This window comes from Rhinolophus ferrumequinum, chromosome 13 (genome assembly GCF_004115265.2).
Source record: "Rhinolophus ferrumequinum isolate MPI-CBG mRhiFer1 chromosome 13, mRhiFer1_v1.p, whole genome shotgun sequence".
In the NCBI taxonomy this organism is placed as follows: domain Eukaryota; kingdom Metazoa; phylum Chordata; class Mammalia; order Chiroptera; family Rhinolophidae; genus Rhinolophus; species Rhinolophus ferrumequinum.
This window is the reverse complement of record NC_046296.1, coordinates 46,758,867-46,780,453: the sequence shown is the minus strand read 5'-3', so window position 1 is coordinate 46,780,453 and position 21,587 is coordinate 46,758,867. Positions and strand designations below refer to the sequence as shown.

At 42.0% G+C, this 21,587-nt stretch overlaps 1 protein-coding gene across 2 annotated transcripts in view; it reads left to right on the top strand.

The window, feature by feature from the left end:
* Positions 1–21,587, top strand: part of CRIM1 (cysteine rich transmembrane BMP regulator 1) — a 182,464-nt gene that overhangs the window by 14,856 nt on the left and 146,021 nt on the right. The window lies entirely within an intron of this gene.

Sequence of the window (21,587 nt, the reverse complement as noted above, 5' to 3'; positions counted from 1 at the left end):
ACTAAAAGCCCACAGGTAAGGGGAAATTAGACTCCTAAATTCAGTACCTGCTTATTCTCCTCGAGGTTTAGGTTTTCCAACTTTATTTCAAGTTTGTCTTAGCGACTCGTTCAGCACTCAGAAAATTAGGAGGTATTTTCAACACATGCTTCCTAGTATCTATTGCAACCAAAGGTGTGGGGACAAAGCCAGCAACTGGAAAATGGGTGTAGTGTCGGCTTTCAGAGTCCCAAAGTTATCTTAACATCCTTCAAAACGTGTTCTCATCCTTCAAACCTTACCATTTTATGCAGCTTCCTTTGTAAAGCCTTCCTGCCCTGCCCAGGAAAAAATAATGCCACCCCCTACCCCGCTGTGCCCATAAATAGCACTTTCTCCTTCCCTTGTTAAAGCACTTTTCACACTGTGTTAGAGTTCACATTTCTGTCTCCTGCCTCATTGTGATCCACTTGAGTGCCAGGATTGTGTGTTATTCTAGCGCTTGGCACACAGGAAGAACTCAATGAGCATTTGTTGACTAAATCTAGACTCAAGGTTATCCAAGATACTATACAAAAACTTTTTCATCTGAACTGTTTGGTTTGCATTGGGGAAACCAAAACAAATGACAACACCTGTTGAGAGAATCCCAGTGAAAAGTCATATTATTGAAGAAGGAAGCTCAAAACTAGTTAACCAGATCCCATGTTCTCTCTCTCCCCCTACCCTGAATAATTCTTAGAATTTATTTTTTTCAATTTTGCTATGATGGGTTAGCTTCAGCTATATTTATTTTGGCAACTATTTAAAGGCATTTTTTATTTGTGAGGACTTTTCTCCTTTGCTGGTTTGTCATAAAGGTGTCATCTTTCATTCACCAACCCTTCATCAGCTTGTAAGAATTTTCCTCGTGGGTGGCTGCTTATAACATTCTTACCACCCTGGATCTAGTTCACTGAGCAGTTGAGATACTATGGTGATCAGCTGCTTGTAAACAAGTAGTAAACAATTATAAATTGCAGACGCACTTCAGATGATGATACGAATAATTGGTTATAATAAAACAGACTTCTGTATTCTTAGGAAATCCAGAGTTGGGTCTTCACCATGTATGTAGACTAGTCAGGAAGGAGTTTAATTTAACAAACGTGTTGAATTTTCAGTCTGCGAGTGCTATGCCGGTGAATGATACAACCTATTTACTGCTCCAGGTGATCTCCAAATGTCCTCAGGAATTCTGTGGGGAAGGAAATCCTAAGCCCTCAAAGTAAGGGTGGAAATGTGTAACTGAATAAGAAAAGTGCCTCACAATGGTTTGAACAGGAAGTCTGTAGGAATGCAATATGAAGAATTTAGAAAAGCAAAAATCTCATTTGGATTTACTCCAAACCCTATGACTTAAGGGACTGAGGAATTCTTGATGACTAGTAGGTGGAGTCCCAACTTGTTATTGAACTAACGGTGTGGAGTTGTTTTTCCGTCAGCACCAATCATGAACTCTTTGTTTGCTTGTTTACTTTTCTAAAGGTCTTAAGGTGGTTTACAAATTAAGACAGTAAGACATTAGACACTTGAGGATACAACAACAAATTACAACCTTTGGGTGATACATTTGGCTCTAAGCTTTCCAACTGCTAAAGAAGAGAGGTTTGGCCAAGATAAAACATACAGGGTCGCACACACACACACACACACACACACACACGATTATCCTGGTGTGAGCTCAGGCACCCATACCCTCATATCACTCTAGTGACCGTACTCAGAGAGCCCCATTTTCTTAGGGCCCGCTTAATTGTGATGTCTCTCTGCTGCAGCAACTTCATCTTTTCCACGTCAGAGATGCTCACTTGATAATTATTTATAATGTTCTTGTCATGGTTGGTGGCTTTGCAGTAACCTCCTTTAGAGTCTTTCATTAATCGCCACTGTTACAAAAGTTATGGGACGGCAGCAGAGGACAAGCTGGAAATGATGTCCAAGTAAACTTATAGCTGTGGAGTTTATAATGTGAAGCTGTATTCTCCATAAGGCAATGGAAAGTGAAGATTCTAAGCAAGGTCCGTTATAGGAACCGTTGATGTTCCTATAACTCTTTAAAAATATTTTTTAAAACTTTTATGTGGCTTCATTACTACCATGTTTCCCCGAAAATAAGACCAGGTTTTATATTATTTTTTGCTCCAAAAGATGCATTAGGGCTTCTGTTCAGGGGATGTCATCCTTACCAATCATGCTAGGGCTTATTTTCCAGTTAGGTCTTATTTTGGGGGGGAAACACGGTACTGAAAGTTTAAAAGTCAGCTCCCAGACCTGGGGCCAACTATGTTCTCCTTGAAGTGTTGCCCTCTCTAAGGTTCCGTCAGCTGAGGGAGTATTTAACTCGATGGTGGCTACTGCCCAAATCAGAGATATGTGTATCTCAGAACCTGTGATTCCTCAATTGACTTTGAGATAGTAGGTGAAGGACCCAGAGCTGTTCCTGCTGCTGGAATAGCACATTTACCCTCCGTCTCTGAAATGAATGAATGGAGGCAGAGGACTAGGAAACACACTTGGAGGAGGGAGTGCCCCTCAGGTTGTAAGCCAAGGTAAACAGTCCTTGTAACTGAAAAGTAGACTTCCTGGCAGGCGAGAACCAGAGGAGTGGGTGTGAAGTGCAGCCACCAAGTACCATTTTCAGCTATAGAGATAGATAGTTGAGTTGCCCTGACTCTCAAAAAGAACCTCCCAGAGCTATTTGGGGGAAATGGGTTTCTCGAACCGGCCATTGACTGGCCTGTCGTGTCTACAGCTGGACCTAGAGACATTGCTTGGGGAGAAAAGGTCACATTTGTGCTAGAGAAAGCAAGCAGATGGGCTCTCTGAGGGGTAGAAATGAAGTCGTCCGTGGCCTAGGGAAAGCCTTGCAGGGGAGCCAGTGGACTGGCAGAATGCAGTGGGAAGGCGTCCCTGAGTCTGTGTGTGATTTAGAGTTAATGGAAACATAGATGTTTTCTTTCTGTCTTTCATTACAGTGGAAACTGTGTCATTACAGTGGACAGCTGTGCACATTTTGCAAATCATGTGATGTGTGCATATGCACACATCCGTATAAGCAACATGCACACACGTAAAAAGAATTCCCCATAGGGTCACTGTTCATAGTCTCTTTATGTCCATTTTTCTGCAATGATAGCATTTTCTTTTAATTGGAGCTGTTAGGTTCTGTTAATTCCAACAGAAAAAAATTCTGTCTCTGACCATCATTAATTCGTTTATATAAATAAATACGTGTAGACTGTCTCCTAAACGGCTTGTATAAAGTTGTGGGCATCTCGCCCCTGTGTCTTCCCTTCTGCAATTAATAAAGTATTTCCTCGGGTTTATAGTTGCTGATTCCCTGCCCATGCCTTGTGTTGAGAAATGTAGACCATCAGAAAGAACTGATACAGAAATTTCTTAGAACTTTTCATACTCAAAGATTCTTTTTTCCCTTTGGATTTTCTTTTCTTTTTTTTTTTAATTAGTTTCAGGTGTACAAAACAACATAATGATTCCGTCTCAAAGATTCTTGAAGTTTGGTTGTATCTGGGAAAGGTCCCTGCCACGTAAAGAAACCCAAATCCCTTTAATGGTCACTCCAAAAAGGGTTATTATCTAAATTCCCTCTCTGTACTTTTATTTCTTAAACATCTTGTTTCCCATAACTAGCCATGTATACGGGTGCCAAATATTAGGTCCACTGCCTTCCTTTTGAGAAAACTATTATAAAGGCAACATAACTTTACCACAAAGAGAGTTTGGAAAATATAGAGAAGAGAAACAATTATCCAACATGCTCTTGTTCCAAATACAAGAACTAGTTTTGTATTTTTGTATGTATATACTCTGTCTAGTCTTTCTCTGTAGACATGTTTTATACATCGTGCATCTTGCTTCTTTCCACTTAAAACTATATTAAATGCATTTTCCTCTGTTGCTATGTAATCTTCATTGTTATAATTTAAGTTGATTAATGGAGCTATACTGACTGCAGATTTCGACTTTATTTCCTTTCCTCTTTTCATTTCAGGACTATATAAAAAGCAAGAAGTGGGGGAAATGGTCATTCCAGGTGAACTTAAGAGAACATTCTATGTAGCTTGCTTTGTTTTCTTGAGTGCCTAGGCTCTCCAAGCAGGTGACCAGGATTGGCTCCTCCCCCCTTACTAAGGATCTAACCACTCTACCTGTACACCTGGTCCTTTGTGTGTAGGCCTGCGGCATGAGGACTGTGGCGCTTAATTGTTTTGTCTTAAATCCTTGCTACAGCCAGGACTGTGTTGACTCTATGGACATTGGAGGTTTTTTAAAGCTTTTCCTCTATTAAGTAACAATTTGTAGGCTTTGTGCAAATAGCCAGCCCACTGGGTAGGGACGTTTTAATTCTGTTGCCTTTTTTTTTTTTTTTTTTTGAGTGCATTATTGGATTGCAAATACTTATTTAGTATGAAAAATGGATACAATTAACTGGGTCCTAAATAGGGGCTAGCCATTAACTTCAAGATTAATTTGCAACCTTTGTGCTTGTGACATGTGCTCTTGTTACCAAGGATTTTATCGGAGGATTTAAAATAGTTTTCCACTTCTACCATTCTATAAATGAAAACCAGAGGCCTAGAAGTTATCCAGCAGCACATATATAAAATTTGGAAAAACTTGGATCATTTTTGGGATTAAGTTTGTTGAACTTCTTTGAGGAAAACAGACTTTTCCCCCTTGTATTACTGTTGCCTGATATCATACTAATAAATAGCTTTTACAACTCAGATACTGGCTTCACATTCAAAAGGTATAGATCGCTTCTGTTGTAATATTTCATATTCATTTCTGTAATCTTTATTTAAACATACAAGTCACACTCTAAACCAGTTGCATAAACAGTATGCAAAAATCAAATCACCAGACTTCAGATATATTTTAAATAAATTTTAAATGCTTTTTGGTTTATCAAAAAAGACAAAATTTTGATTACCTCTTTAATATTAATTTGTTTCTGAATTATAAATCTTTGAAAATTTGTAAATCATGAGTGATATATACCAATCAAAATATTCAATCCGGAAAACACTGTACCTTTACCTGTTAGCTGGTAGTTGGAGAGAGTGCCCATTTAGACACCTTTAAGCCACAGCATACAGCAAAGGGATTGTGTGTGCACAACTGGAATTTAAAAGATACTTTTTGGATCAGCATACTGATTTAAAATAAAGAAGCATACTTTGTACTGAAAAATTTAAAGGTGAAATCACATGAAATTTAGTAGTTTAACCATGGATGTTTGTGGAACTTTGGTTATACCATGGGACAATAATATTAACTAAGGTCAATAAGTGTATACAATTTTTTAAATAATTAGAGCACAAAGTTTGATTATAATTTATACTTAACAATAATAAGCAAATATTTGACACCCACCACTGCCACCAAAATACGTATGCTGAAATTGTTTCTCTAGGATGAATAAAACGGCCTGGGAAAGCTGACCCCTTTTGACAGAAAGGTTTGTAGAGTGGGAGGGAGCCTGGGACTGTCCTAAACTTTGCCCCAAGATGTGGCCTGTAGCTCTTGTTGTAAGCAGTTGATAAGACTTAGAGGTGGGGAATTAATACATTGTCTCCAATACTACACAGTTCATTGTTAATCTCTTGATCTTTATCATCAACCAAAATGCTGCTTGTGTTTTCATTTCAAAAGCTTGACAGTGTGCTTACTAGATGTTTCAGTCAATGGACAGTGAAGTTGATGTGTATGTTCCTTCTCAAGTGGTAGAGTGAAGCCTCAGGGTTCCGGAGAATGTTCCCGCAGGAGGTGAGGGCTGGTCCAGTGTCCCTGGGCTGCATTTCCTTGCTTACAGAGCCCTGGAGCTTGGCCAACTCCAATGAGAGGGAAGGGGGAAAAGTTCGGGTTTGAGAGCCCTGAGTTTATTTCTGGCTGTTGAGATGTGAGACTGTGGGAGAAGGCATAAATAGAGTTTGAGGGAGGTCGCAGACTCCGAGGTTCTCACCGGGTAAACGCTGGATGGATTTGTTTATGGATGGGTTTGTTTATGGTAGCTTCACACTTTCACCTCACCGAGTGGAGGCTTCCAAGGGGCACCTCTGAGAGCCTGGGTCTCGTTTGGTGGCTGTCTGAAGTCTCCCCCAGTGCACCGACCATGGCCACTTTGGTCCCTTTCTTTCTGAATTTGTAGTCAAATAACTAACTTTCTGATCTGCCAGGAGAGTTGATATTTAAAAAGAAAAAAGAAAACAAAGAAAGAACTGCGAGCATCTTGGGAAAGAAAAAGACAGTTACGTAAATACTAGAACATACAGCACTTGGGGCTGGAGCAGTGGAATGTGGAGGTTTGGGGCTGTGTGGGTACCTCCCCATCTCCCGTGTACTGAGAGGGCAAGGGCAGCTGCTCCCTAACCCCCAGACCCCTCAAATCTTTTGTCTTTCTATGGGTTGCTCACCGACTTCTCCTGGGCAGGTTCCAAATCCTTTTGCCTGAATCCACCACCCCTGTGGGTTCAGGAGGGCCCCCTTCCAGCCGCTGCCCTGGTCAATCCCAGCCCTGCACGCAGGTGCTGTCTGCTCTTAGCCACTCAGGGACACTGGCCAGCCAGCCCAAGCCCAGCCCTCCTCATCCCTTCACTGGTGGTGGCGTTGGCCTCGCTCCCTGTGCTGGCTCTGCCTCCTCGCCCCGCTGCTTGTTCACCAGACCATGAAATCACTCTAGCCTTGGGACATCTCATCCGCCTGTATGGCTAGCACATGTTGCTTCCATTTGCCAGGGAGCTTTAGTGATGCAGCCTCAAGGAAAGCTTCCCAGAGGATGTGACTTCCTCAGGAGGAATTTAGATGATAAGTTCCTTAAGGAGAAATGAAATTTTATTCATGGGAGGCAGTATTGTGTACGAGTGAGAGTTCTGGTTCACAGTCCAGCCTAGCCACTTGCCTGGTGCATTATCCTGGCCAAGCTACTTGACCTCTGTGTGCAGTTTCCATCTGTAAAAATGGGAATAATAATAGTATCTACCTCATTAGGGTTGTTACAAGGAGTAACTAAGTTGACTCATGTAAAGCACTTGAACAGAGGCTTGTATGATACTAAATAAGCACATGGTAAATGTTGTTACTGTATCTTTGTACCTCAGCCTCAAACACTGTGGTTTATACATAATAGGTGCGCACTAAATGTTTCATTGAATAAGTGTAATTTAAAAGGTGAAAAAATGATTTCCTCATCTCTTACCACAAAGGTAATATTTGGTTGCAGTAAAGTGTTACAGGCACGAAGACTTTTATCCCCAGGTTGGGGCAAGATCGTAGGAGGTCCCAAATTCAATATCAATAACTGTGTGCCTAGGATTTCTTCACTGACTAACCAGTGTGTGAGAAGTTTGATTAATGTTCACTGGCTCCCAAGGTAATTTTGAAAGGGCAACACAGCTTAGTCAGGTGATTTATTTCCAGTAAGCATTGTTGTTGGAACATTTCAAACTCCAGCCTATTTGATGGCTCTCTTCACCAGGCTCTGCCCTTTCTGGGTGGGCTCACTCTGCATCCTCACTTATGTTTGCGGCTAAGGTGGGAGATGGATAGAACGGCGCTCTTCAGCTGAGTAGACTCCACCTTCTTTATAGCCCCCTCAGTGCCAAACATGTAAGAAGTTGCTCAGTAAATACTGTCCTAAGACTTAGAGCAATATAAGGGCTGTCCAAACTGTGGCCCGCGATCCATTTTTTTTTTGTTGGCCCGCAGCAAATTCCAAAAATATATTTAGTTTACTTAAACCAGGTGAGGCAATACGTACTTCACCTCGAGTGAGTGGCCCGGCTGTTCGTGTATTTTACCGCATATGGCCCTTGGTGAACAACGTTGAAAAAAGTTTGGATACCCTGGTCTAAGTTAATGAGCTAATCCTGGGACATTTTTCTTAACATTATATCACACTGGTGGCTGGAAGGTGCTTATGAGGAAGTTTTCGTGATTTTCCCCCACCCCCCACGCAGATGCCGCCTGATAAGATCATTTCTCGTTTGCTGTGGGGTATTGAATGTAAGGGCGGCACTCAGAGTCACTGCTCACCTACTATAAGGAGGAACAGATGGTCCCAAGTGGTCCGGAGGCGCTATGGGGATGGGGTGCCGCCAGCTCATTTTGGAGGAGGTGCCTGGGTCCTGCTCTGGATGAAGATCCCGGCTCTCACCGGAGGTAAGCCCTTGTTTTTTAAGTTAAGAAAGTTAGTTTAAAAAGTTTATGCTGATAATATTTTGTTGTGGCAAGGACTGAAGAAGACATATCCTTCTGTTTGCTTGATAGGGATTGTGATCCTAAGGACAAGAGTTTTTGACCCAGTTCGTAGAGATTACAATTTGGAAAAGAAAGTTTTACAGAGGTGATAAGAACATGCACCTGAAGTCCTTTGTAAGGGCTGCTTTTCAGTCTAAAAATACTCACTGATTCAAAAAACAAGGTTGCAATCGTAGTGAGAACCCTTTTTCTATATGGAGAAATTGGAAGAGCTTTACACACGCGCACACACATACTCAAACACAACAGTTTACCCTTTTTTTTAAAATTCCATTTCTGTTGTCTGTTGTCATTTTAATAATATTTTCTTTCTTTTTGTTTTTTTTGGGTTTTTTTTAGGTCTCAATGTATTCCAGAATTCATTTCAACCATTAAATTCTACACTGGTGCCCAACTTGAAAAAAAAATCATCATAATAAATTGATTTCAGTACAAATGCGTGCAGTATGGTTCTTGTGCAGCGAGAGTCACAGGTGGTTTGAAGGACTCATCGTTTTATATATAAAAGAACAGAGGGGTATACAGTTGCCATCTGTCTTGCTCAAGTATCTCTCACCCAAATTGAAGTGGTCCATTGAAAACCTGATCTTCATCAAAGGGAAAGCTGTCGTTGGGCACACTTTAGGGACCATCTCGCCGCTTCTGCTGTAGTTCCCCGCTCTGCTCGTGGGCAGGAGGCAGGGCTGAGCGCGGAGCAGACTGGCGGCCTGGGCACAGCCGCCCGTGGTGCTGATGTGCAGATTCCGCTCAACAGAACGCCGACCCATTTTCTTAGGAAAGGTAGTAGGTACTTGGGGGGAAAAAGTCCAAATCCTAGTTAGTTCCACATGATTCACCCCACAGAAACCGTGTTCTCTCACTAGTGTTTGTGTCTTAGTAAATAAACGGAGTGTTCTGTGTTGATTCCTGGCTTGACAAGAAGGGGGTGAAAATTGATCAGAGATTCTGGGGTTTTGGTTTTTTTTCTCCCTCAGTGAAAGCAATTGTTTTGAATACGATGACTCTCCATCAGGATACCTTTCCGTAGGATCATTTTTGTTTTACCCACAGACCGTCTTTGCTGTCAGACTTGACTCACGGGGATTTACTAAAAGCAATGGTTGGCTTTAAAAAAGGAAAAGATTTAGTGGAAGTACAGTTGGTGGGCTTTGACCACTCAGTGTTTTCTCTATGGAATATCTTATAGGGGCAGAACCTGCCTAACTTTTATGACTTCGTATGACACATGAATGGCAGCCCTAAGTGGGTTCCTCCTCATTTATTTCCCCTCTTTGTCTCCCCAGCACGATTTCTTTTCCTACCTTTCCAGATTCTGTTCCCATCAATCAGGGACCTGATGAGCGGGCTGACTCCTGTCCCAGTTGAGTTGAATGCCTGTCCAGCCATGTTATCCCATTCTCCCATCCCCCAGGAAAGGACAGTCACCTTGACTATGTTGGGAAGGAGCAGGACGTGCCAAGCCCAGACTGAAGTCTGCTTATTCACCTGTTCACATAGTGACTAGTTTGGGCTCCAAACTCCGCATCCCTCCCTAGTTTCTGGCTCCAGTGGAGTGAAACTTCTGTGTTTGAGGGATTTGCCGCCGGGGGCAATGTCACGATTCTCCCAGCACTTCCCTTGGGTCCAGGTGGGGCCTGAGTTGTCAAGTCCCATCATGCTGTGGCCCTTAGATCCAGAGGGTAACCTTGATGGAATGCACTTCCTGGAGCCTGATTTTGTGAGCCTTGGGGCCTTGCAAGCAGGGAGAGTTGGGAGGCTCATGAGAAGCCAGGGCTTGAGGGTTTGAGCCCAGACTCTAGAGTTAAAACCCAAAGGACACAGAGATCACAAGACAGACACCAAGATAGTCTGGGAGACACTGAGTTAGAGGCAGAGGAATCCAGTATTGCAAGAGGAGAAGTTGGCTTTGGAAGGTTAAGGAAGTTTGGTTGCCTTCTGAGTGAAAGTGGCATTCTGTTTCGGCCAAAAATACATCAGACCTTGAAAATGCCTGAGTTCAGAGAACTGTTGCTGCACCAGAAATCAGAGAATTACGGAGTTGCAAAGGCCCTCAGAGAAGTGTCTCTAGGCCAGACCCCTACTTTTACAGGTAAAGGAACTGAGGCCTCCTACAATTTGTTGTGTTCTCTTAGGCTTTTTACAGTTTCTCCTGTGCCTGCAGTGATGGCTTCTTCCTTTGAACCCAAAAAGAGTGAGGGGATTTCTCTTGCCTGCCCCAGAGGGAGCTCTTGGGACCACTGCTGTCCTCCCCATCCTGTGACTTTGGTCCCAGAGTACAGGGCACAGTGGGCCAAATGGACTTGTGCTGAACTTTTCCCTCCCTACCTCCCTGCCTGCCTCCTTGCTCCACCTCACCCCCCATGAAGGAATCCAGAGCCCTCCCCCAGGGCGTGTTAAGCCACTGGAATGTGGCATTCTGACCCCTGGCAGTTGAGTGTCCTGGACAGAGACCTGGCCTGGGAAACAGGAAGGACTCAAAGGAGGGGGGAAAGAGTGGCCCATGGCCTCAGGGTGGGATGGAGGGAAAGGAAGTGCTGGGAAGTGTGACATCCCCAAGTAGGCCCAGCTAACTTCCACAACATGGGTGAGCAGGCAGGCAGGGGCATTGGAGCAGCAAACAGAACAGACAGTTTCTTGGATGGAGGCCTCTGGCAGAGCCAAGCCTCAGGGGGTGAGCTGCCAGAGCAGTTGGGGTGAGGAGGAAAAGGTTTGAGGGAAAGGAGGGAGGAGCGTATCAGAATGCAGAGGAAACTGTTATAGGAGGTAATGAAGGTGAAGGTGGTGGATGGAAGAAGGAATGTCCAGCCACTGTGCAGGCGACCCATCTTGTCACTTTAGAAACCGAATATGTTAGAAGGTAGGAAAGACAGTCCTAAAGAAACTTCCACCCCAATGTGAGACCCCATTGCTTTTGAACATGCTCCTCCTTGGTAAGACAAGAGTTGTGGCGAGACAGGGTTAGTTTAGTAAAAGGAGTGGCTGCACATTCAGGTGCGAGGCTGATTGACACTTGTCTTTTTTGTTTCTGTCAGTGATGGACTTCCCTGGATCGTACTCAGGTTAGGTACCTCCCTCAAAGAAATTTTCAAAAACTGTAAGGCTGAGCTTCAGGGGGATAATGTCCCCATCAGCTTCTTGCCCCTCTCCAGGAAAAGGGAACCATGTGTTTTCACCTTTTTCCCAATTAAAGCCTGTTGTAGAACCAGGATGCAGAGCAAGGGCTTGGATCCGCCTCATGCTGTTGCCAAACTGCACATGGGGTTTGCCAGGAAGGCAAGCCAGCTTGTTGTGGGGGATGTTTAAAATTAAGTTCCGTGCTCATGGGAAAGGAATCGAAACTATAGGTGGCAGGCAGAATGTTTCTGAAACACCTGTTGAAGAGAAATCCTAACTGCCGCCATACCTGTCATACCCGAGGGATTGGGTTTCTTTTGCAGTTAGAATCTCTCCCTGAGTTAGTTGACTCTTCCCATGCCCAGGGTTGTCTTGAAGGATAATTAAATATCATGCCATATCCTCTCTGAAGTGAGGGTGCTAATCTCCTTTCCTCTTTTCTCATATGACATTGTACAAAGCCCTAGGAGTAGTGGCCTTGGTACTAAGCAGAAATGTCTTGATTATCAGACTCATTCACTGGACCTGCAAAGCAGGGTATATGGTACCCCCTCCTCTACCTAACTGATACCAAAAGCCACCAGGTGAGACCCAGTGGGATACTGCAGGCAGTGCAGCAGGTAAGCAGGCCAGTGTCTCACTACTCAAGGTGTATGTCTCAAGGTGTATGGTCCGCCCTGAGAACCTACCGATCTATAAATTTGGATGTTTAAAACAACTGAAATGTTAAAGCACATGTTAAGTGCTTACATGTAAGTTTAAAGCTACATATCTCTGTGTATTCCAATCCTTTAAAAAATTGGTGACCCTTATTGTTAGTTAAATAAGATACGGATTTGATCAGAGCATCCTTTGGGAATTGTCTGCATTTGCTATTTCATTTTATATCATAAAAAACCATTAGTTCTTGAAACATATATTGAACCTAATAAAAGAGACCATTTTTAACCTTTCGGGTAGGAGTTAAGGTAGCTGTAGTTCCACAAATTGTGAGTTTTATCATTCGAATAGTTTGCTGATGATTTCTTTTACACTGTAAAGATGAACTTTAAATAGAATAAAGAATCCTGATCTTAAAAAATCCACCTACCTAACTGCATATGGGAATACATATTGCTGTAGCATGTGGAAAAAGGGACTGGGTGATCACATGGTTTTTATTTATGTTTACTTTTGGACGCAAGTAGTTAATTCTCTATACGTGTATGTGTATGCATGCATGTAGTCTAATGTAAAATGTAGAAATACATCAACTTTCTTATTTAACTTTGATATAGTGGTGTTTTAAAATACCCAAATGTCCCTGTTTCCTGAGTCCCTGCAGGCACGTATTACTATACAGTTTATTTTTCTGCATTTCAAATATTCCAGAAAGATATTAAATATAAATACATAAGTATTGAAGCACGTAAGCAAACCTGAATCTTGGATACCCGCAGAATGTTTTTAAAGATGCTGCCTTTTTCCCCCACACGATGTTATTAATAGAGAATGTCACCTCATAGAGTGGTCGCTTCTTCAGTTTACCATTGATTTTTTCCATTCAGCTAGTGGGGAGGGGGACCCGCCATGCACCGTAACCTCAGCTCGTCCTGCAGTGGCTCTAGAAAGGAGGAAGGCACAGTTTCTGCCCCCAAGATGCTCAGAATTCTGCTGCAAACAAACAACGCAGTGCCTTGGGATAAGGGAAGTGTTGTGGGTGGCAGAAAATCAAGTAAACATCTTTGAGAAGACATTTAAGCTGGGCACAGTACAGTGGTAGCAGATTTCCAGTAAACAGGGAAGAAAGAGCCGTCCTCCCAAGAGGAAATGGAATTGGCAAAAGCCTATTGAAGTGAAAATGCACCGTTTAGTCAGGGACTTGATGGGGTCATTCGGTATTTACGGAGGACCTACTGTGTGTGAGGCCCTGTTCTGTGTGCAGAAGAATGTAGCATGAACAACGCAGACGAAAATCCCTACCAACCTGGAGGGACAGCGGTGTTTGGCTTGCAGTTTAAATACAGTGGTCCCAGGAAGTCTCGCTGAGTTGAGTTTGATCAGACACCTGAAGGAGTACGGGCGTGAACCGTGCCCATACCTGGCAGAGGGCATTCCAGGTGGAGGGGACAGTGCGACCACGGCCCTGAGGCTTCATGGCCTAGAAGGGAAGAGGTGCTGGCTGTGCAGTGGGACATGCCTGCAAAGTGATCTGGGGCTTCCTCATTCTGAGTGGAGGGTCGGATTTGATCCTACAGGCAAGCGGGATCCATTAAGAATGTTTAGATAGAGTTGACGTTGTTAGTGTCGTCACTGAGACACCCAAACCGAGTCCCCAGTGACTCAGGCCTGCGTGTCTATTGGCCATAGAGGTTCCATTACTACACAGAGGAAACTCCAGTTTTGTGAGAAGTGTGCACATGTATTTTTCAAACATGTTCTTAAGATTTCTTAATCTTTCTATGATCTTGTTATATTTACTTGTGTGGTCTATTTCAAAGAAATCTTACAGATTAAATCATTGCTGTGTAAATCAGTCCTCCCAAGATACTAATATTCATTTCTTGACATACCCTGAGGCAAGAGTCCTGCTTTTCATTGTCCCCTGATGTATATTTACTTCTAGGTGGAGAGTTCTAAGATGAATTTCGAGGACTCGATGCCTTTAAAATGAATAACAAGCCCTGTGTGGCATGCGGTTTCTTAATAGACCACGGTTGTCTCTCTAATTTTCATTTCTAATTTATAGCACTACTTCCCACATAAATGTATAGTAGCAATGAGAATTTTAATGATGCTTTAGGAAAAAAAATATCTGGACGTATACATCAAACTTGCACTTACGATGAAATTGTAAACTGTGGGCATGGTAAACTGCGCACATCAAAAAGTATTCGTTGAATATTGCCGGCAAATTGTGCTTTATTGCCGGGACCAGACAGCAGGAGATTGGTGGAGTGTGTAGGAATAAATAAGATCAAAGAGAGAAACACATACTTCACAGAAGAATTTAAAGGCTTGGGTTTTTAGGCATGATGTTTAAGGATGATATTTCTTTATAGAACCGTACTGGAGTTAGTGTTAAGGATAAGCCAGGAATATAATTGTTGGAGTTTAAACTTGAGCACTCTTTGGCTTCTTATCTTCCACTTGGTTTACTTTGAAGAATTCAGATAAATTATTAAGGTAAAGTTCATAGCAGTGGTCAAGTTGATTTGTGAAAACATTCCTTACAAAACAACTGCTAACTGATTTCACCAAATTATCATCCTGAAAAAGATTCCATAATGCTACTTACAGAGAGTTATGCCTTCTAAAATATCATTATTGAGGAATATTGAGGTGAAGGCATTGTTGCCTTAACAAAGAACCTTTGTTTCCTGGATGGTAGTATACTTGAGATTATATTTCAATTGTTGGATTTTTCTGTTCTTCTGATGTTTCCAAATGTGCCCTTGCGACTACATTTGTCTTCGCTCAGGTGTCATAGAGAGGCCTCTACCTGCCCCTGTGGTAATAACCATTGGTAGTGGGTCTCCAGGCCATATTCACTTGAGATGGGCTTCACCACAGTGAGATGGGAAAAAGAGCAGTGTTCCTTCCTTTTCCCTATGCTCAAGTCTTTTGGACTCACTCGAACTTGAAATTTTGCCCAACCCTTTGACCACCTCACTTCCCTGTTCAGTTCCTCCTCCTGCCTGTTTGATGAGAGCCTCTGTGGAATTCAGAGGTAGGTTGCTTAGCTGCTCTCCTCAACCAAATATGTTAATCTGTGGAAAGCACCTAGTATAATTTCTGGCACATAACAATGTGGCTCATTAAATGTGCGTTATCAGAAGGTTCGTCTTGGGGAGTGAAATGTGCTTCATTATCTGCGTTAACTGTTCAGTTATTATAATGAAATATTTCTATCCTTCGAAGTGTTTATTTTCAGAACATCATGTTCATTTTATTGTTCTTGTTTGAAATTTGGGTCACATTCTTTTCACTGTAGTGGTTCATACTTTGTGATGAGTACAACCTAGAAAAAAATGATTCTCATATCTGGTCTTCTGTTTTGCTCCTGGCCATTTAACTAGCAGATTTCAGGTTAGAGCATACTTTAGTATTTATAAAATGGCACTGAGCATTCATTATATTTACAAGTATCTTTATGGCAAGAAGCGTTACCTTGTGTTACATTATCTACTTATGCTCATGACCGACGAAGGTGTCAGAAAAGGATAGAATAGAGTTTATTATTTAAGTTATTTATCTAACATGGTTGAGGAATATGATATTTACGTGGAAGTGTTGGTTAACACAATGTTGAGGTTGAAAGAAAACTGGAGTTAGTGTTAATTTTCACAAGTAGGAAGACTGAGATCCAAAGATTTTTCTGTTATTTCTGAATAATTGGCTTTATTCCTCTTCCACCAAACTCACTTTCCAGGAAAAAATTGGCACTTAACGATTCTGATTGCTTTGTATAAATTCAAGTCCTCTGTCCTCCAACCCCATGTTCCTGTTCATTCCTTCTGCAGGCATTTATTTTGCTAAGCTACTATTTGCTAAGCCCAGTGACACAAAGAAGAGTCAAACTAGATCTCTGGCTTTGAAGGACCTACTTTGTGGTGGAGGAGATTAGATGAGTCATTTCATTATACTGCCAGAAGTGAACTAATTTTAATAGATATATGATAGAAGTCCTACAGAGGAGATAATACTTAATTCAGTCCCTGTAGAGTGGATGAAACCTGGATAAAGAGTATTAAAGACTGAATAGGAATTTTCAAAGCAGCTAAAGAGATGACGCTTTCTAGGCAGAGAGAATAGCTTGTGCAGAGAGCCCCAGAGTTATGAAACAGCTTTTAGGGTGCATAGTCATTAAGTATGACTGGAATAAAGGGAAGGAATGGAAGAGATGAGGTTGAAGAAGTGGTTTGGGATCAAATCTAAATAGGCTTTGTTTTCCATGTCAAAGACTTGAATGGCCAGATGTTGGACTTTATTTTATAGACTTGGTTCCCAGCTCCATATCCTTAAGAAGTTTGACAGGGCTCTTCTTCCATGGGTATTATTTACAATAAGCACCTCGATAGGAGAGTAAAACACTATGATTGAGGTGTAATCACCTGGCTGAATTCAAGGATGGCTTTTAGACTATCTAGATGAAGAGAGAAGATGTGTAACAATTGGACACTTCTCCAAGATAACTTTTCCCTCAACTAAGATAATTTTTAAGCAGCAGTACATTCGATAACTAAAAAGCAATAATCTTGGAAGCTGGTTAAACATGGAGAGTTACATGTTTTAATGGATATTCAAGCTCAGAGAAGACTGTTGCTCAATAATGACATGTGCCTGAATAGAAGGCCAGTTCAGCACTGTACAAACATGGGCCAGGGGAGGAGTCCTGAGATTTTCCTTCAAAAATGTTGCATCTACTCTCAAAGCAGAGGAAATGTAACCATAGGGTACAGAGTAATTGTAGCTCGGGAAAAATGTTCATGAGCAATCTAGTAGCTGTCAATCAAATACCATAAGCATGTGATTCTATCACACTGTGCTCAATAAATTGTTAGCATTGTACAATTTCAACAGATGCCAGAATTGAGGAAACAGGAGGATAAAGTCTAAAGGGACTTCATGGATTATCCATTCCTCCTCCGTTTTAGTTCTGATTTAGAAAAATTGGAACCTAGAGAGCCAAATGCCTTGTTCAAGGTCACTCTGTGAACTAATGACAGAGCTTTGGTTGTGGTCTCCTGGGCCGGAGCCCTCTCCGTCACCTGCCTACTTCTCCTAATGTACTAGGTAGAATTGTGAAGTAGAAGAGTGAGTGGGGTTCTGTAGTCCCAGCCTCTCCTCATCTTCTTGTTGCATAAATTCATTGCTTTTAGAGACACTGCTTGTCTTCTCAAGCTCCTCTCTGTTCCCACGAGGTTCCTATCAAATAGGAAATTATCCTTCTCTTACGTAACCTTTTCCTCTGTTTCAGGATTCCTAGAAACATTTCATCCACATACTTGGTATGATTTTGATTCAAATGGGGGAAAATTGTATTGTAAACTCCTTTTTCCTAGCACCTTGAATCCTTAGCACCTTGCTCAGTTCTTGCTGTTCTTGTGTGCATATTTTAGTATTTCCATTGTTTTAGATTCAGGGTTTGACCATTCTGGTGTATCATTGCATGTGCCTAACAGTTTCACTTTGTGGCAATGCCTGTACAACAGATTTTGGTGACACGAATCATTTCTGATAACCATAATTCTGCCCTTCTTGCTTTGCGCGGATTATTGCACTGGGAAGAAAGGGAGAGGGAAGTGCCGGCTTTCAGAACATCCGCCCTTAAGCTTGGAGTAGAGAGAATGAAAGCTCAGTGTTTTCGATTCCTCCTTGAGCAGAACTGAACGCCTGACAACAGCCAGCCAGGAACTGGGGGAGTTACGAGCAACACTTTTACATTACACTGGAGTGTCTAGGCTGGCAGGGAAGAGATGCCGCTCTTAGCTATTTGCATTTTACTCTAGCCACATGGATATGTGAACAGCTGGAGAATTAATTTCATCTGTATTCCCAGAAGCCTCTCCTCTGCCAACAGAATTCCATTACTGTGAGGTTCTGCGTGTATACCATGAATTTGTTTCTTGCTTTTTAATATCTGCTATAGCATATTTCTGGTAAAGTGGATTACCACATAAAAAGGGTCTTGGTTTGGTGTAAACTCTGTTAACCTAGGCAGTTACCAGGTAGGAAAGGTGAGGCTCTGAGTATACAAATGCATTCTGCCTTCAGGAAGTTGTATTTCAGATGAACACAGTACTTTGTCCAGTAAGTACAGTCATACCTGAAACATTTTATCCCATGTTAGTGGAATTTTAGATACCAGCAAGCAGATGGAAAGATACTGTAAAGGGCAGAGAGGTGGAATCTAGGGCCAGTCAGGCAAGGTTGCTGTAGCTGTTTCCTAGAGCTCCTGGGCACGGGGCGGGGCGGGGGGGGGTGTCCCTTGGAGCTGCTGTTTCCCTGATCAGGGTGTGTGTGTTTGTACATCTTCTAAGATTCCTCTTCCTGCACGTCCTTTTTCTCAGTGCCCCTTTTCCTACCCTCAGGGTTGAAACTCCTTTCTAACTAGACTTTGCATTTAAAATCTTTCGTATCACATAGGGAAGGAAAAAATTTCTGACATTATCAAGAATGCGGGAGAATGCTTTTTGGAGGAGGAAGACCGAGTCCAGGGTAGCACTGAATATGGCTGTTGGAAGGACAGGTGTTTTTGCTTCGGTACCACATGGTGTGCTTTTAAACCAAAACCCAAAATAATTCACCACACTGAAAATACAAGAGCTGTTAAGAAAAATAGGGTTAGGGGCAAGTCACTCAACACCTATGGAACTGAGTGCACAGGGGATAAATATAAATTGTAAGGACCCAAATAAAAATACTGACACAGGTAAGCTACATGTGGCATCTGCACTTGGAGCCTGGGTAACGCTTCATCTGCGGCCTTCCACACTCCTGAGCTCATGCTGCTTCCCTCAGGGCACAGGGCCTGAAGACATTCACTTTCAATGAAGACCAATTTTATCGGAATTACACATAAGATCCAGGGGGATTTTTAAATGCAGGGGAACTGTCTCTAGCTTTTTCATTTGCACTCAGAAATTCCCAGCATAGTTTAATTGTAGTAGAAACTTCAGCCACTAGAGCAGCCATTTCTTTCACTAAAGGAAGCAATTTAAACATGATGATCAGCCTTTGCTTAAGGTGTTCGTTGATTGCTAAGACTTTTTCTTCAGTTGTGAAATCTTGCTCCTTATCTTTTCATAATACTAATGTGCTGGGAAAAATCATGAATGAACCAGCTTCTGCAGTATACTGACTTGATTTTCCTATTTACCAGTTATGTATTAGCTAAATCACATTAGAGAAACATGCGTTTTTATGGTTTAGTGATAGCTGTTCGGGGAAGAGGTACCCGGTGCCCTTCGTTATTTCTCAGCCCTGGATCCTGTGCTGCATTGGCCCAGGTACACCAGCAAGGCGTGCTCTTTGGAATAGCAGTTCTCAAAGTGTGGGCTGCAGACCCTTGGGAGACCCCAAGTACATGAGGTCAAAACTATTTCCTACTCCTGTTAAATGTTACTTGTTTTATTCTGTGGGTTAATTTTTGGGGGGGTACCAATGCAGTGGTGGTAAAACTGCTGGCCTCTTAGTAAGAATAGAAGCTGTGGCACCAAACTGTGCTACTTAGTCCTGGCATTCGTCTCCACCAGTAGAGTAAATACTAATAACAAAATAATGAACAACAGAAAAAGTGCATTTCCCTTAAGCAGGCCCTGGATTGAAGCAGTACAAGTTACTAATTTTATTAACTTTCAGCCATTGATTACACTTCTTATTAATGCTCTATGGGATGAAATGGGAAGGACTCGCAGAGTATTTCTGCTGCTGTAGGCTGAAGCACAGTGGTTGTCTCAAGGAAAAGCATCATATTTCGAGATGTCTTTTAAACCTCCAAGGGGAGATTTCAGGTTAGCAATGAGATATAACTGACGCCTCACTGCAGTACTCACATATTTGGACATAGTGGAGCATGCATGGATTTTAATTTGTACATGAAATGATCAGATTTCTCTCATTTTATGTTTAGAGAAAAGAACATCACATTCTGATCTGGTATCTTGCGGAAGTTACACACTTAAAAATATATCTGCAGAGGTTTCTCAACTGTGTTGACCTTTCAGGCCAGGAGACTTGACCTTTCAGTACCAGGAAAAAAACTGGATATAAATAGTTAAAGGGCAGTACTCCTGCTTTTAACTTTTTCGAGCCCTCCACCCGGACCAGTCCAAGGAGAAACCAGGAACTATGTTAGAGAATCAGAGCCTTGACCCTTGCACTGTATTTATGGATTTACTTAGGGAAAAGGAGATTTTAAAACATCAGATTTCCCAATCACTGTCGGCGGCACAATTGGGCTCAGATTTGATTTCTCTAATCAAACCTCACTGTTTGCTTTCAATCCCTGTTGTTTGGCTGTTAAGTGATTTTAAAATATAATGTTCTGTAATAGAAAACAAAATCATTTGTCTCAGAAGCATGTTATACTTCATCCTAATAACACAGTGACTATAACAATAGTTCCAAGGGAACTATTTTCCAAGAAAAAAGCAAAAATATTGATTATGATAGGGACATAGAGTGGAAAGGATTCTTCTCAAAAAAGAAAATAAAAGCATACAAGACATTTTTGGCTTCAAGGTCAGATGCTTCCTGATTGGTCGCAGTGGCCGTGATGTTTCCTAAGGGGACGGTCAGGCTTACCTATGCATCCCCAAGTGCAGCCTGTCACTGCTGCCAAGAAGCTGCTTCTGAGAAGGACACAGAAAACTGTAAGGAGTCAGCAAGAGCATTAAGGGCTGTTGCCTTTTAATTCTGATTCCACATTCAGGAAAAAACGGTCTTCCTGTGGGGAGGCAGAGAAAGCATCTGGCAGTGAAAACAAATTGGCTCAGAGATGGACTCCTTGGAAGGGCTTTTGATGTCAGCCAGGTGATAAGAACTTTGGGAGTCTTAGAGCCGAACTGGGAAAGAGACTAATGATAGATGATTCCTTGTGAGAAAAGTGCCAAACTATGTCCGAGCATTTCTTTAAAATGTGTGCCTCATTAATGCTTTACTAATTAGTTTTTAAAATAGCATTTTTATTGTGTAAAGATATTCTTTATTATTGAAAAAGTTTTCCTTGTGATATTTTGTGTATGTGTGTGTGTGTGTGTGTGTATACATATTTGGACCTATTGGAAAATATTGGGCATTTGGAAAATATATATATATATACACACACACACACATACTTTTTAGACAAGACACTTTCTGTTAAAAAAAAGAGCATAGACTATAGCATCGACCATACTAGTGACATGAAACTCCAGATAGATAAGTGGACAGATATTGAATACTGTCCTGAGTCCTGGGGTATGGGCTTCAAAGTTGGATAAGACCTGGCTCTGCTCGTGAGAACTCTTTGTCTAATGGGGAAGTTTGATTTAACGTCAGAATCATTACCACGGGGACAAGAGGTCTCTGAAGGTGTTTGCCAGAGCATGGAGGATGGAGCAACTCATAGTTGGAAAAGATTTCTCAAAAGAGCTAACATTTGCACTAGGTCTTGAAGGATGAAAGGGAGTTATCGGAAGGAGAAGAGA